A 14049-nucleotide genomic window follows, 5' to 3' on the forward strand; every position below is an offset into this window, starting at 1 on the left:
CAGACCAGCACATCACAAAGACAGCACAGGGCTTTGTGGCTGGGAAATTCCAGGTTTCCTAGTGAGGACCCAAAGACCTATGTACTTGGTGAGTCCCTGAAACTCAAAGCAGTGTTAATTTTGGTCAATGTCTGTAGTGGAGAGGAAGCCAATAGCGAGGTTGGGCATGGTACCATGCTTGCCATGGAAGAGCGTGCTGAAGTGACATGGAAATGTGAAGTGTTGTGAGGACATGAATAAGGACCTGATCCCTTTGAATCAATAGGTGAAAGGATGTTGTTAACAGCACTGGCAGGTCATTTTATTTCTAGTCATGAATTATTGATCTCTTCCTATAAAAATGCAACAGGGCAGGTGACCACAAATTTTCTAATTAGTTTTGGCATCATCAGCTTCTGGTCACCTCTCTGTGTATGTGTTTTCTTCCAAAGGTAAATAAGCTAACTCCAGCTGTTCTGGTGTGTCAACTCTTCCAACAAGTTTGGTCCTTAGCTCTGATTTAACTGCATGCGATCCAACCACTGTCTCCAACATAATATTTAGTTTGACTTCTCATTTCCTAGGTCCATAGTACACATCATAGATTCTTGTGTGATTTCAATATATTTTTATTCAATTAAGCAAGCATTGAATCAACACTCATCTTGGGTCAGTAGGACAAAAGATGATGCAGTATTTGAAAGCATTTACAAAATATACACGGTACTATTTTATGCGTAAAGAATTATCATTTATCTAGTAACTTGCGGTTTTAGAAGTTATCTTGAGGTACTTAGAACATGGTAGGCATTAGCATTATCTAGGACCAGGATGTAATATTCTGATCATCTTCTCAAGTCTTCTCACATCTTTGGTCAACATTCAGGGAAGTTAACAATAAATGATTATAGGTTGAGCCAAGATGTGAAATTGTGGTTTAAAGTACGGAGATGTGGCCATTTTCAAGGCATTTTTATTTGGAAGTCATTATTTTTCTGTCTGGCTGCTTTTTTTCCTTCTAATTTTCCTATTGCTACTAAGTTACTTACCTTAGTTCAGAGTAATACCGTCAACTGATAAAAAATGCACAACGTGAGAGTTGAGAGTTAAGTTTTATTTGGGGCAAAATGAGGACTCTAGCCCAGGAGACAGCATCTCAGATAGCTCTGAGAAACTGCTCCAAAGAGGTAGGGGGGAAGGTCAGTGTATATGTGATTTTGGTGAAGGGGGAGTGTATGTAATTGAGCACAATTTTTTGTGGAAGTTTTCTGCTCGTCTCGGGAAGGTTACTGCTAGTCAAGAGGAGCAGACATCACCACGAAGGATGTTAGTGCTTTTCTAAATATGAGAAGATACAAGAATTAGGCTCATAAAATCTTCTCCTAAAAATATCTAACTATCTGAAGACCTGTTCTGCCAGTTTTTCCCAGAGCACAGGGTGCCTCATTTCTGCTCTCCACCTGAACTCCTTTCAGGGGGTGCTGAAGGTCAGGAGTTGCAGCAGCACGTGATTTAATCCTTGTAGAGATAGATGGTAAGCGCCAATTTGTAGTTGACAGTACTTTTGTACTTTTTGAAAAGGTAATAAGAAAGATACAGAGACATTAAATTTAAAAAAAAATGAAAGGGCATGGTGTGGGAACAAAAACTAAAAAAGTGAGCATAATTGGGGCCTGGAGACTTTGCGGAAGAAAGGCAGTTTAGACGCCATTTTGTTTGATGTTTTGGGTAAAGCTTCATCATTGTGTACTCCTTAATTCGCCTGGATATGTCTAGTTAGTACTCGAATTCAGTTCATTGTAATCTCATGTTCATTTTGTGACTTTTAACACTTACGTTAACAATAGATTTATCAATGTGTTGGTGTCATTTGAGGACACCAATTTTATGGAATGATTTACATGGGCATAAATATGGCTTTAACTTCTAAAGTCTTTAATTCTCTCAGATACACACATATTCACATTCAATTTAGGGAAAACTATATTTTTTAAGTTTTTGTCACCGGAGGTCACAGGAGTTAAGCAATCATTCTCTCTCCCAACTTTTTCTTCTCATATTCTTTCTGTTTTACTCAGTGTGTCTCTGTCTCTCTTTATTTTTACTCACGAGTTGATTTTGTTGGTATATTCAGTTTGCCATTCATGAAATGTGACTGGAAGTGAAGTTCCATTAGAAGTTTAGCACAAACATGACTGGTTTATTTCAGTGTAAGCCCATCAACGAAAGGTGGAAAGAGTTCCAAAAAATTCTATTTGCTGGAAAATTTGCTAATAAGCCTTTCGTTACTCAAAGGCTTGCTCACAATGTGGGATTTGAGGGTGGGAGCCTGGGTGGAAAGAAGACAAAATATAATAAACACAACAGAAACTCACTGGCATCAAACTGATTGGAGTGCATTAGGAAAACAGCTTATGAGAGAACTATGAAAACAGGCTTTGTACTTTGTAAAGTGGAGCGTTTCAGAGATGCCGATTATAAAGATTGGAAGTAATAGCAGTGCCCCAAAGCGAGGTTTCTGTTTCAGGCCTGTGTACGCACATTTTATTCTTCATTCATAAAGAAATCTTAGTTTGCAAACAGGATGTATACCAGACCCCTCAAGGATCTAAGAATTTCGTCTACATAGAGAATTAATGTAAACACATGCCTTTCTTTTAGAGTGAGAAAAAGTTAAGCTAAAATGAAACGAATGGCATTTAGCTTATCTGACGTTTTACAATTAGAAGGAAAAAAATGTATGAATGGAGAATCAGATTTTTTATTAAAAACATATTTTAGAATGTTTTCTTTTGGGGGGACAGATTTATTTGCTTCCATTTGTTGACTCCACTGTGAATTTAAATAAGTTCTTGGTGTGTTCTTGGTTTATTTGACTTTTGATTTTAAAAGGCAAGGGATAAATTTCAGTCTCTAAATTTGGAAGAATGTCTTTGGAGTGAGGTCCTTCCAGTTTCCTGGAGGAAGTGGCAATTAACTTGGCCCTTAGGGAAAGGGCACAATTTCAATAACAAAAGGATGGGGTAGAGTCCTTCCAGACATAGGGGATGGGATCTTTGAATGCAAGGATATGGGTAGAGGGCTAAATCATTTTAGATGAGTGAGGTGGCCTTGTGGTGCAGGACAAAGGCGAACGGGGAGAAGTGTGAAAATTAGGCTTATACATGGCCTGGAATGCCAGGACTAAGTTTTATTTGGATAACTGGCACTTAGTAGACATGGACAGTTTTAAGTATATAGCTCCATGAAGAGAAAGTGGGTAAGCTAGAAAGGAGAAATGAAGAAAGACCAAAAGTTTACGAAGCTATTCCTCTGTGCTATATATTATATAGGAATGTCAAGTTTTCCATTATGCAAAAAAGGGAAACTAGGGCTCAGGGATGTTGGAAACTTGCTGAGATCTGTAGGTTGAACGTTTGGATCCAGTGATGTTGAAAGAACAGAGCCTAAGGTTCATCAGTGACAGGATGCAAGAGATGCTTCAGATCCTGTGATCTGGCATAAGGCATAGAGAAGGGGGCAGGGATACGAGATGGGAGCCTGTAGCCTGCAACTAAGTAGATATCATAAATTAAATCTAATGGTACAGAATGGAAGGCAGACACAAGAATTCTAGTTTTATTCTATTTTTTCTGATTATCAAAGTTAATAGGATTTTAGGGTTAGCACTCTAGACATGCTTAATAATATACCTCATCTTAACTTCCCATGAAAATGCCCATAATGATACCCAGAGTGGCAGTAGCACTATAAATTAAACACAAGAAGAGAACAAGGGCAGAATTTTCTCTAATTGCATCTCTGGCCTGGTGTATTTGAAAAGCTTGGTCTTAGGCTATGTATGCTAGGTTCCAATCTCTGAACTCGGACAAGGAAGAAGCCACCAGAGCAAGTAGGCGCATTAACTTCTGAGTTGTAAGTGTACTCAGATCCAAACTAATTAAATCCAGAGCCCAGTTCTTTTCTCACTTCTTCTGTATGCAACTGTTTCTCTCTTGACATTCATTCAGAGATTACTAGTCTCAGCACACAAAAGACCAGGAAGTAGAGGAAGCTAGAGGCAGGCAGAGATGGTATGGAGCACCCTGAAGATTGGAGAAGGGTTGTGAACTGCATCTGATTCTCACATTGTCATAGCACCCTACTCTTAGTGCTGAAGAAGATGCAAACTCACCAGGTGCCCACCAGATAAATCCCTGCCAAGTGCCACAAGATGAGCAAGGCATGTTGCTCCTCCTCTTGGCTTTTAGGCTCAGAGAGACAAACTCCCAAAATTCAAATGGTTTATGGAAAGGGCTGGTGCTGGTTGTCCTCTTCATTGCCAAAATCATGTATGGATAGACGTCAAACATGAGTATCTAAAAACAAAACTAACCAAAGCATGCAACCTATGATAAGAAGATACAGAATTAGGACTGAGAACACTGCCACAAAGATGTGCAGAAATACTTTGTTTCCCTGGATGCATGATAAATCTCCTGAGGAGATTTTTAAAAAATACCAATACCTGGACCTCAGTCCCAGAGCTTCCGATTTAATTGGTGTGGAGCTAGGCCTGAGCATTGGTATTTTTAAAAAGTGCTTCCAGGTGACTGTAGCAGCCGAGATTGAGAACCACCAAGTTAGAGCAAGAACGTCTCTCCACAAATAATTTCCTCTCACTTAGTCTTGGTCTCCTTATCTGGTAGAAGAGAAATCTTCAATAAGGCAATGAATCATTGTGTTTCTCTTTCCTTCTTGGAAATGCTGTTACTTTCCTGTAATGTTTATATTGTAAAATCCTCCAAGGAAATACATATCCTTGTGAGAGCCAAAGAGCAAATGAGATAAACCAAAATTGCTTCTAATTGACGATTATTTCTTTGTGTCTTTTTTACTTTAGAATGTATTGTCATTCCAAGATTGGTTGAGTTCAGACTGATATGAAGCATTACTAATAAGGACAAGGACTTTGAACTGGGTCCAGTGTACAGGGAAGCCTATTGGACTTTGCTTATATCCACGGACCCCAACAGCTACCTGAAGACCTGGCATTACCACCAAAAGAGAAGTGAGAGTGTAAGCCTGGACCACTTTCTCCTAAACTCCCTGGCCCTCAGGTGCTTCATCTATATGACGAAGAGGGTGGATGATATGATTTAAAGTTCCCTTAATTCTCTAAACTGTACATTATATTATTATTCCTATTATTCGATATCAGGATTTCATTAACATTGAGGACAATAAATAAAACAAAAAACATATTTTACTAACTTTTCAGCAGTTATTTTAGATGTCATGGAGATTCCGTCTCAGAACCAGTTCTCTGATGAGGTGAGTGAAGAATTTGCCAGCGACCCCAAACTTAAGGAGGGGGTGGGGTGTCATAAAAGATTCGATAATCAAGAAAAAGAATATCTAGTATTACATTTAAAAAATCAGAATGAATGCAAAAACTCATGAGAACAAAGCATCGACAATCTATATAAAGACATTGCATTTAAAATTTTAGATTTAGTATTATAAATGAATGTCTATAGTGTTTGTCCAAACTAATATTCAAATATACGCTCATGCAATCATTCAGACAATAAGCTGGCAGTGATTGCAAATATAAGGATTTGAAAACATGGGTTTTGCCTTCAAAGGACTTATAATTCAATGTGGGGTTGTAAAATCAGTGAGGTAGGGAAAGAAGCAAAAATAGAAGAGTATAATAATATAGGGACCCATAATGTGGGCATTTAGAAGACATGGTAACTGATTTTGACTGGGAATGTGTGTGTGTGTATGTGTGTGTGTGTGTGTGTGTAGTAGATCTGTACAGTCTTCATGAAAAATACGACTTTTAACTGCAAAGGGTTTTGTTGGGAGGCATGATGGGAAAGCAACCAGGCTGAAAGAACAACGTGGCAAAAGGACAGAGACTTGGGCACACAAAGAAACTTCAAGAAAAAAGGCAGGTTTTGTGGCAGAATTATAAGTGTGTATGATCAGATATGATAGTTGGACGTGTGGCTGGAAAAGTTGGTTGGATTTGGAATGTTATGAGTAGCCATCATCTGCTGGATTCCAGAGTCAGGCCCTCTAGGGTGAAGAACTGAGCTGTAAATACTCTTCAAAGTGCGGAATCCCCACAAATGAGAACCCACTGTGTTACTAAATGCAACAGTGTTTTGGAGGTTTGTAGCTCTGACCTAGTAAATTTAGCCAAGAAGATTTAGTTAGACATCCAGGAAAAACATGCTGCCTCCAGAATTTAGCTTTGAACTGACAAAAAGGAATTATTCACTCTCCGATCTCTGTCACGTGCACAGGGAGTCAGAACCAAGGTAACACATTTTAATTTTTTTAATTTTTAAAAACTTTTTACAATTTAATTTTATCTATTTATTTTTTATACAGCAGGTTCTTATTAATTATCTATTTTATACATATTCGTGTACATATGTCAATCCCAATCTCCCAATTCATCCCAATCCCCCCCTTCCCCCCTTGGTGTCTATACGTTTGTTCTCTACATCTGTGTCTCTATTCCTGCCTTGCAAACTGGTTCATCTGTACCATTTTTCTAGATTCCACATATATGCGTTAATATACGATATTTGTTTCTCTCTTGTACCATTTTTCTAGATTCCACATATATGCGTTAATATACGATATTTGTTTCTCTCTTTCTGACTTACTTCAGAGATGTTCCTCAGTTTTGATGGTTTGTGTGTGTTAACATACCAGTCATCGCGTATCACGTTTTGCCTTGAGCCAAGACTGACTCTTATGATTGAAAATCATTTCTATGTGAGAAAAACAAAGCACATCAAAGTGCAATCATTTTTCAAATTGTACACTTGCTTCTAAAGATGGAGTGTCTTTGGCCTTGACTTGAAAGCTGTGGTGTTGAGTCTTTTAGGAGGTGGAAGGTAATGACTTGAAACAGCAGAAATAAACAAGAACCTCAGGAATCCTTCTGGTTTGGCAGGATGGGACCCAGTGGCAAGTACACTGTGTATATCTAAAAATGAATAATAACTTCATGAAAATGTAAGAATAATTTCATAGTGTGTCCTTCCCTAATCTTACCTGCTCTTAACAACAATGCTTGTGAACCTCCCTCTCTCTCTCTCATTCTTCCTAATCTCTCAGATATTGTGCACTGTGGCTCCTTTTTGGTTTTGACCATATTTCTAGCTATTGTGCTATTGGTGATTTCCTTTCTAAGTTAGGAAATTGTGGTTGAAAAAAAGAAATAAAAATTTTTAAAAGAACTTTTTTTTTTTTTGCGGTACGCGGGCCTCTCACTGCTGTGGCCTCTCCCGTTGCGGAGCACAGGCTCCGGACCCGCAGGCTCAGCGGCCATGGCTCACGTGCCCAGCCGCTCCGCGGCATGTGGGATCTTCCCAGACCGGGGCACGAACCCGTGTCCACTGCATCGGCAGGCGGACTCTCAACCACTGCGCCATCAGGGAAGCCCTAAAAGAATTTTTTAAATTTAATTTTATATTGGGGCATAGTTGATTTACAATATTGTGTTAGTTTCAGGTGTACAGCAAAGTGATTCAGTTATACATATATCCATTTTTTCAGATTCTATTCCCATACAGGTTATTAGAGAATATTGAGTAGAGTTCCCTGTGCTATACAGAAGGTCCTTGTTGATTATCTATTTTATATGTAGTAGTGTGTATATGTTAATCCCAGACTCCTAATTGATCCTTCCCCCCTCACCTATCCCCTTTGGTAACCATACGTTTGTTTTTGAAGTCTGTGAGTCTGTTTCTGTTTTTTAAATAAGTTGATTTGCATCTTCTTTTTAGATTCCACAGATAAGTGGCATCATATGATATTTGTCTTCCTCTGTCCAACTTAGTTCACTTAGTATGGTTTAAAAAAACACTTTTTTTCCCTCTGTGGTCAATTAGAATATCATTTGGGCTATTTTGAATGCCCACATTGGAGAATATGGCATTTGGGCATGAATCTTCATATATAAGCCTTTATCTAACTCTTATTCTTCAGCAAAGAAACAATATCTATAGCTAGTGACTCATGGAAAACTGAATTCGGATTGTCTGTTGTACTACCATGTTTTGCATTTCCTAGAGTTTTTGTATTTCTAAAATTCCCTAGAAACTAAAACATGCTCCTTTACAGCAGTTACTATTTAAAATATATGTTATTTGCACCTAAAATAAAACATTGTTTAAAAATGCCCTTAAAAAATAAAATAAAAATAAAAATGCCCTTGAAGGAACAAAACTTTCATTCTTCTCAGTTCTTTTCACTTGGCTATATGGGAAACATTCCACTTAGCTCATTCAGAAAATGTGCTAACCTGGCTTTGGGCACAATACTCATTTTCTAAAATGGATGGACCAGGGCTAGTTTCCTCACATTTCTTACAATCGGTTGTATGTGGCTGGAAGTCAGACTAAGGGTGATTTATAGTAATTGCCTGTCATCAGGCTATGCCATGCTTACCTGCATAATCCACCAATTGTCCCCCAGATGTCCAGAGCTCATAACCTACCTAAGGTTATTTGGTTCTTTTATGAAGAAACACACACAAAATGCCAATGTTCCCATATGAAGCACTGGCCCCCAGCTGCTGCTGCTGCAGCTTTCATAGCACTAGGGAGAAAAGAGTCACAGGCATGTTGACTCGCATCTAGTTAGAAGGTAAGAAGTAGTTTCCTGAGAATATGTATCCCACGGGCAAAGCAGGGTGGGAGTCATCTACTACGGTGGTATCTCTCAACCTCAACACCATTGACATTTCGGATGGGATAATTCCTTGTTATGGGGGTGCTGGTCTGTGCATTGAAGCATCTCTTGATTCTACCCATTAGATGCCAGTAGCATCTTGGCCCCTGTACTGTGACAATCAACAATATCCCCAAGCATTGTCAAATATCCCTCTGGGGGAGAGGGGCGACTTCCCCTGAATGAGAACTACTGTATTAGGGAAAAGTGAAACTAGGCTTTTATAACTGGCCAACATTGTGTCATGAAGTATACAGTAGTCTATAGGATGAAAGGAAATAATAAGATAATATTTATTGAACATACTTACTAGTAATATATATATATATATATATATATATAAAATACATATACATATTTATATATCCCCAAAGCATACACTGACAGTTTTAGAAAAAGTCATTGGGGGAGGAGAATGGTAAAAATAAACCTCTACCGTTATGGTACTTCTAGAGCACCTGTGTTTGGAAGAAAAATTAGAGTGTGAGAATGGTAGAAACTTTTGCCTACGTTGGTCTTTACTTTGACCAATTCATTGGTTTTAATTCTACCCTTCTTGTTATGTAAAATAATTATAATTTTTCTTCCCCATGATAGCCCATCAACTATTTGAAAACATATACTATTTTGTCCTAAAGTCCCTTTCCAACCTTTTTTGCTAACTATACAAAATAGGACATAGTTTTAAGTTCCTTCAGTTTTCCAACTTCTTTCCCCTAAAGGAGCTTCAGTCTGTTTATATTATTTTTAAATTAGTATTCCCAGGATTGAAATGGGAACTTGAGTCAATGAGAAATGCTTTTGTCTCAACAAACAGAAAATTCAGTAAGGATTTAAACCTTCAAAAAAAGGTTCTCACAAAACAAGTATTCCAAAGATGGTTGATTGTTGGCTTTGGATCAGCTTCTCAATGACCTCGTCTTGTCTGCCCTACAATTGTTAACATAGAGCAAGGAGGGAGGGTGGCATATGTTAACATTAACAGTGTCTGCAACATGCAGAATAGGAGGACAGTCACTGTATGTAACTGTATTAACACACTTCAAGAGTCTTAATTGCTCTTCGGCAACTATATTACATGATTGACACTGTATTTAACTGTATCAGAGAAACTGTGACACTGCAATACAATTTCTTTGTCACCTATATGCACCTTGTCTTTAGGTCCTTAAGGAATTGTGATTTACTATTGCACCCTGATATCATTACAAGCTATATTATTTAAGTGATCAGTAAATATTTTTTAAAACTTATCAATGTATACCAAATATATTCTAATCTTAAGAGCAAAATTTTCACTTGCAAGAAGTTATTAGAACATTTCTATTTATGACATATTTATTTTTCTTTCTGTTGCATTGGATTTCTTGTTTAGCTTCAAAGGTCCATGAATTCTCTAGAAATTGTACATAATATTTTGTGTGCACTTGCATTTATGAAGCAAACCATAATTTTAATCAGGGTCTTAAAGTGGTATTTGGCTCAAGAAATTTAAACTTCTTATACAATATAGATTTTAAAAAAAGATAAATGGAAGATCAAAAGAAAATTACTCTGAGAGAAGAATTATTTTCAGGAAAATAGAACAACCAGAAAGGGCCTATTTTGGAGAGATCTCTGTCTTCCTATGACCCCAAAGTAAAAAAATAAAAAAAAAAAATTGCATCTGCAAGGGTAGTCATAGATTTCATGTCAAGCTCTGTCTCTGGGCTCGCATACTGGAGTCTTGTCAATGTCAAAATCCAAAGAAGGTTTAAGACTCTATCTCTTCTGGATTATAAGAATAAAAATAGTGGGCTCCAGAAATATTCCACCAATGTTGAAACAGTTTTGTTCTTTCATTAGGAGAAAGATGCAACATATAAGCTGTGCTTTCTGTAAACTCCTGACTCATTTACAGCAGTAGATGCCTTTTAAAGTCTGTGTTGATGGGTTCATATTGATTCATCCATAGTCTCTGACTAGCCTTCTGTAAGACCAATGGCAGAGGAACTGATAGGGTTAGGAGTGAGGTCTATCACTTTAAAGGAACTAGAACTTGATGGTGGCTGCATTAAATTGAGCCAAATTAAGGTGTTATACACATTTCCTAAACAGCACATTTCCTAAGTCTTCATCCTCCTAATTAGAAGGATTTTACTTCCTTATGAAATGACCTGCAGATGATTGAACAACTTATTATTCTATTGTATACATCTGGCTTAATATATTTTAGAAACTAAAGATCTATTTATCACTTATTTAATTCCACATGTACAACTGATACCCAAAACTTTCTTTGAAATATTACATTTGAGACCTCCTTAAGTCAGACACTCGTGGTCCACAGAATGACAACTCTTTAGACTCATTGAAATGTTTTTTCAGGGAAAAGCAAGCAGAGTGGGAAAACAGCAATAACAAAAACAAAGCAGAACAAAACAAAACCAAACAATAAAAATCAATTCATCTTCCCCAACCAATCAGAAAGATTCCCCAGAGTTAGGGCTGGTACACCAAGTTAATTACAAGACTTATTGTGTGACTTATTGTCTGTAACTCGCTGATTTTGTACTCAAGTGAATATAAAGGGTAACGATTTCCACTTAATTGTTAACTATTATGCCTTTGTAATTCTAAACATTGTTGTTTCTGAAATGAAAACTTCCATATATTTGTGTGTAGAAATGACGTTGTTGCACAGAAAAATTAACTTTAAAATGTTGATAACTACAAAGAACAGCACATCGTATAATCTTTCAACTTTGGATGAATCAAGGAGGGATCTATGAATGTTGCTGAATCACGCATTGTGAAATTTTTAATTAGTTGTGGTAAAAAAGAATGTTCTGAGACTTCAAAGTCTTTGCCTTAAGAAACCTTGTAGATTCCACTTGGTTCTCTGTAACCACCTACTCTTGGACCCCTGAGCCACCTTGTAAGAAGACTGACCACAACCTGCTGAAAAGACCATGGGGAAAGGCCTGAGACTACAAAAAAAGGAGGGTCCCAGATGATCTTGACCTTCTCATTGTCCTTGCCAAGATACCAGGCATGTGAGTGAACCTATCTTGGACCCTCCAGTCCAGTCCAGCTACCAGATGAATCTCATCACATGACCCCATTTGAGGTGTATCTCCCAACTGAGCCCTGCGTCACAAGATCATGAGGTTCAAAAACCTGTTGTCTTAAACCACAAAATTTGGGGATGGTTTGTTAATAGCAATACAAAATCAGAACATCCTTATTAAAATTTTAACTTATTTGATCAAAACCTTTATTTATTTATTGCCAACAAAAGATTTCTTAGCTGCATTTTGGAAAACATTTTTCCAGGCAATAGATTTCTTTATTCCATGAACTCCTATCCCTTTTGCCCCTGTTTTTAACCTGTTTTTGCTTGTTCTTATCACTGTGGCTACAGGTTCTCATTTCCCAACAAGCTTTTAGCTAATCCTGTCCTTGAGTCAGAGTGTATCTATGGATCACTGTCCAGCAGCCCAAGTGACTCCATATCAAAGTTAGTTTAGATGAGGGTCTGACCTCAAGCCCTTGTGCCCGTTCTAGCAGGTTGGAGTCTGTGTTTTTCTTGTGTTCCTCTTTCTCATAATGTAGTCCCAAGAACTGGTTCTTAACCTTGTTCATTCTGATTAAGGGTCTAAACTTGTAGACTTTCTAATACTCCACTCTAGATTGGGCTCTTTCCTTGTTTTCATTTTCTGTAAGTGCCATATCAAATTGCCAGATATTTGGCAGCCTAAAATAACACTAATTTATTATCTCACAGTTCTCTAGATATCTAGGCTCAGCATGGCTCTGTTGGGTCTCTGCTTTGGGTATAACCAGATTGGAATCAAGGTGTCAACAGAGCTGCATCCCTTTCTGGAGGCTCTGATTCCAAGCTCCTTCATAGTGTAGCCAGAACCCAGTGTCTTGCCGTTGTAGAACTGAGGTCCCTGTTTCCTTGCTGGATGTCAACCAGGGGTCATTCTCAGCTTCTAGACACTGTCTACATTCCTTGGCTTCTGGCTCCCTTTCTCCAGAGTCAGCAATGGTGCATGGAATCCTTCTTGTGCTTGGAATTTCGCTGGCTTCCCCTTCTGCCTTTCTTTTCTCCTTTTAAGAGTTTATGTGATTACTTGAAGACGCCCAGTTAACCCAGGATAATCTTCCTATTTTAATTTAGGGGGGTTAGTAACATTAATTCCATCTGCAAAATAGTTTTAGAGCAGTACCTGGATTAGTGTTTGATTGAATAATCAAGGGATGGGAATTATGGAGGGAAATCTTTAGAATTCTGTCTTTTCAATATTCCATCCTAGGAACTAAAGATCTGTCTTGGAACCAAGGAGCTGAGTTCTTGCCACCACCGATCTACCCTAGCTACCCTACTTCCCTGGCCTAACCCTGGCTTGCCTTTTGTCTAAAACGTCAGTGTTGCCTGTTTAAAATATTTTCATTACCATGTTTTTTCCCCACTTGCTAAGATAAATTTGACCATTTTCTGAACCCCCTTAATGATGATTATCTGCCTGGATTTCTATCCATTCCTTCCTTCCTTCCTTCCTTCATTTGACAAGTACTTATTGAGTACTTATTATATGCCAGGTACCTTCTGAGAAGCTGGTGATATGGTAGCGGAAAAAACAAAGACTATGCCCTTAAAGTATGTGCATTTGTATAGATAGATAGATAATCAGACATATACAAATGAGTATATAATAAAATTTCAAGTGATGATAAGTTCCATGAGGAAAATGAAGGAGGGATGGTTCTCTTTGATTTAGGGTAGTCAGGGATGGCTTCTCTGAGAGACAACATTTAAGTAGAGACTTAAGGGAAGATTAGAAGTAAGTGTATATAAGGGCAAAAATGTTCTATGCAAAGAGTTCTGGTCAGGGTTCCTGCTCACTACTGAGCGAATCAGATGGGAGGTAAAGCAGCTGGACCAGGGTGAGGAAAATAGGAAAGGAAGTCAGAGGGGAGGCAGGAACCAGATTTTTGGGGCCTTTAAAGGCCATGGAAAGGACACTGGTTTTTACTCTGAGTAAGGTAGGAAGGTATTGGTGAATTTTCATCCAAGGAGTTAAATGATCTGACTTATGGTTCTGCATGATCAGTCTGGCTGCAGAAGGAAGCAGGAAGCACCATCAGGAAGCATTTGTTATCATTCAGGGTGGAAAATGCTGGTGGTTTGGACTTAGGTGGTCTCTGGAGGAGCGCAGAAGTGACTATTAGCATCATCTCGAGGGAAGGGATATCTATTGCTTGTTCCTGTGCACTAATATTCTGTCTGACATACCCACAGTGGTCACAGCTCTGGCCACTTCTTCAGGGTTCCACCTAATAGGC

Source organism: Physeter macrocephalus, chromosome 1, assembly GCF_002837175.3.
Source record: "Physeter macrocephalus isolate SW-GA chromosome 1, ASM283717v5, whole genome shotgun sequence".
In the NCBI taxonomy this organism is placed as follows: domain Eukaryota; kingdom Metazoa; phylum Chordata; class Mammalia; order Artiodactyla; family Physeteridae; genus Physeter; species Physeter macrocephalus.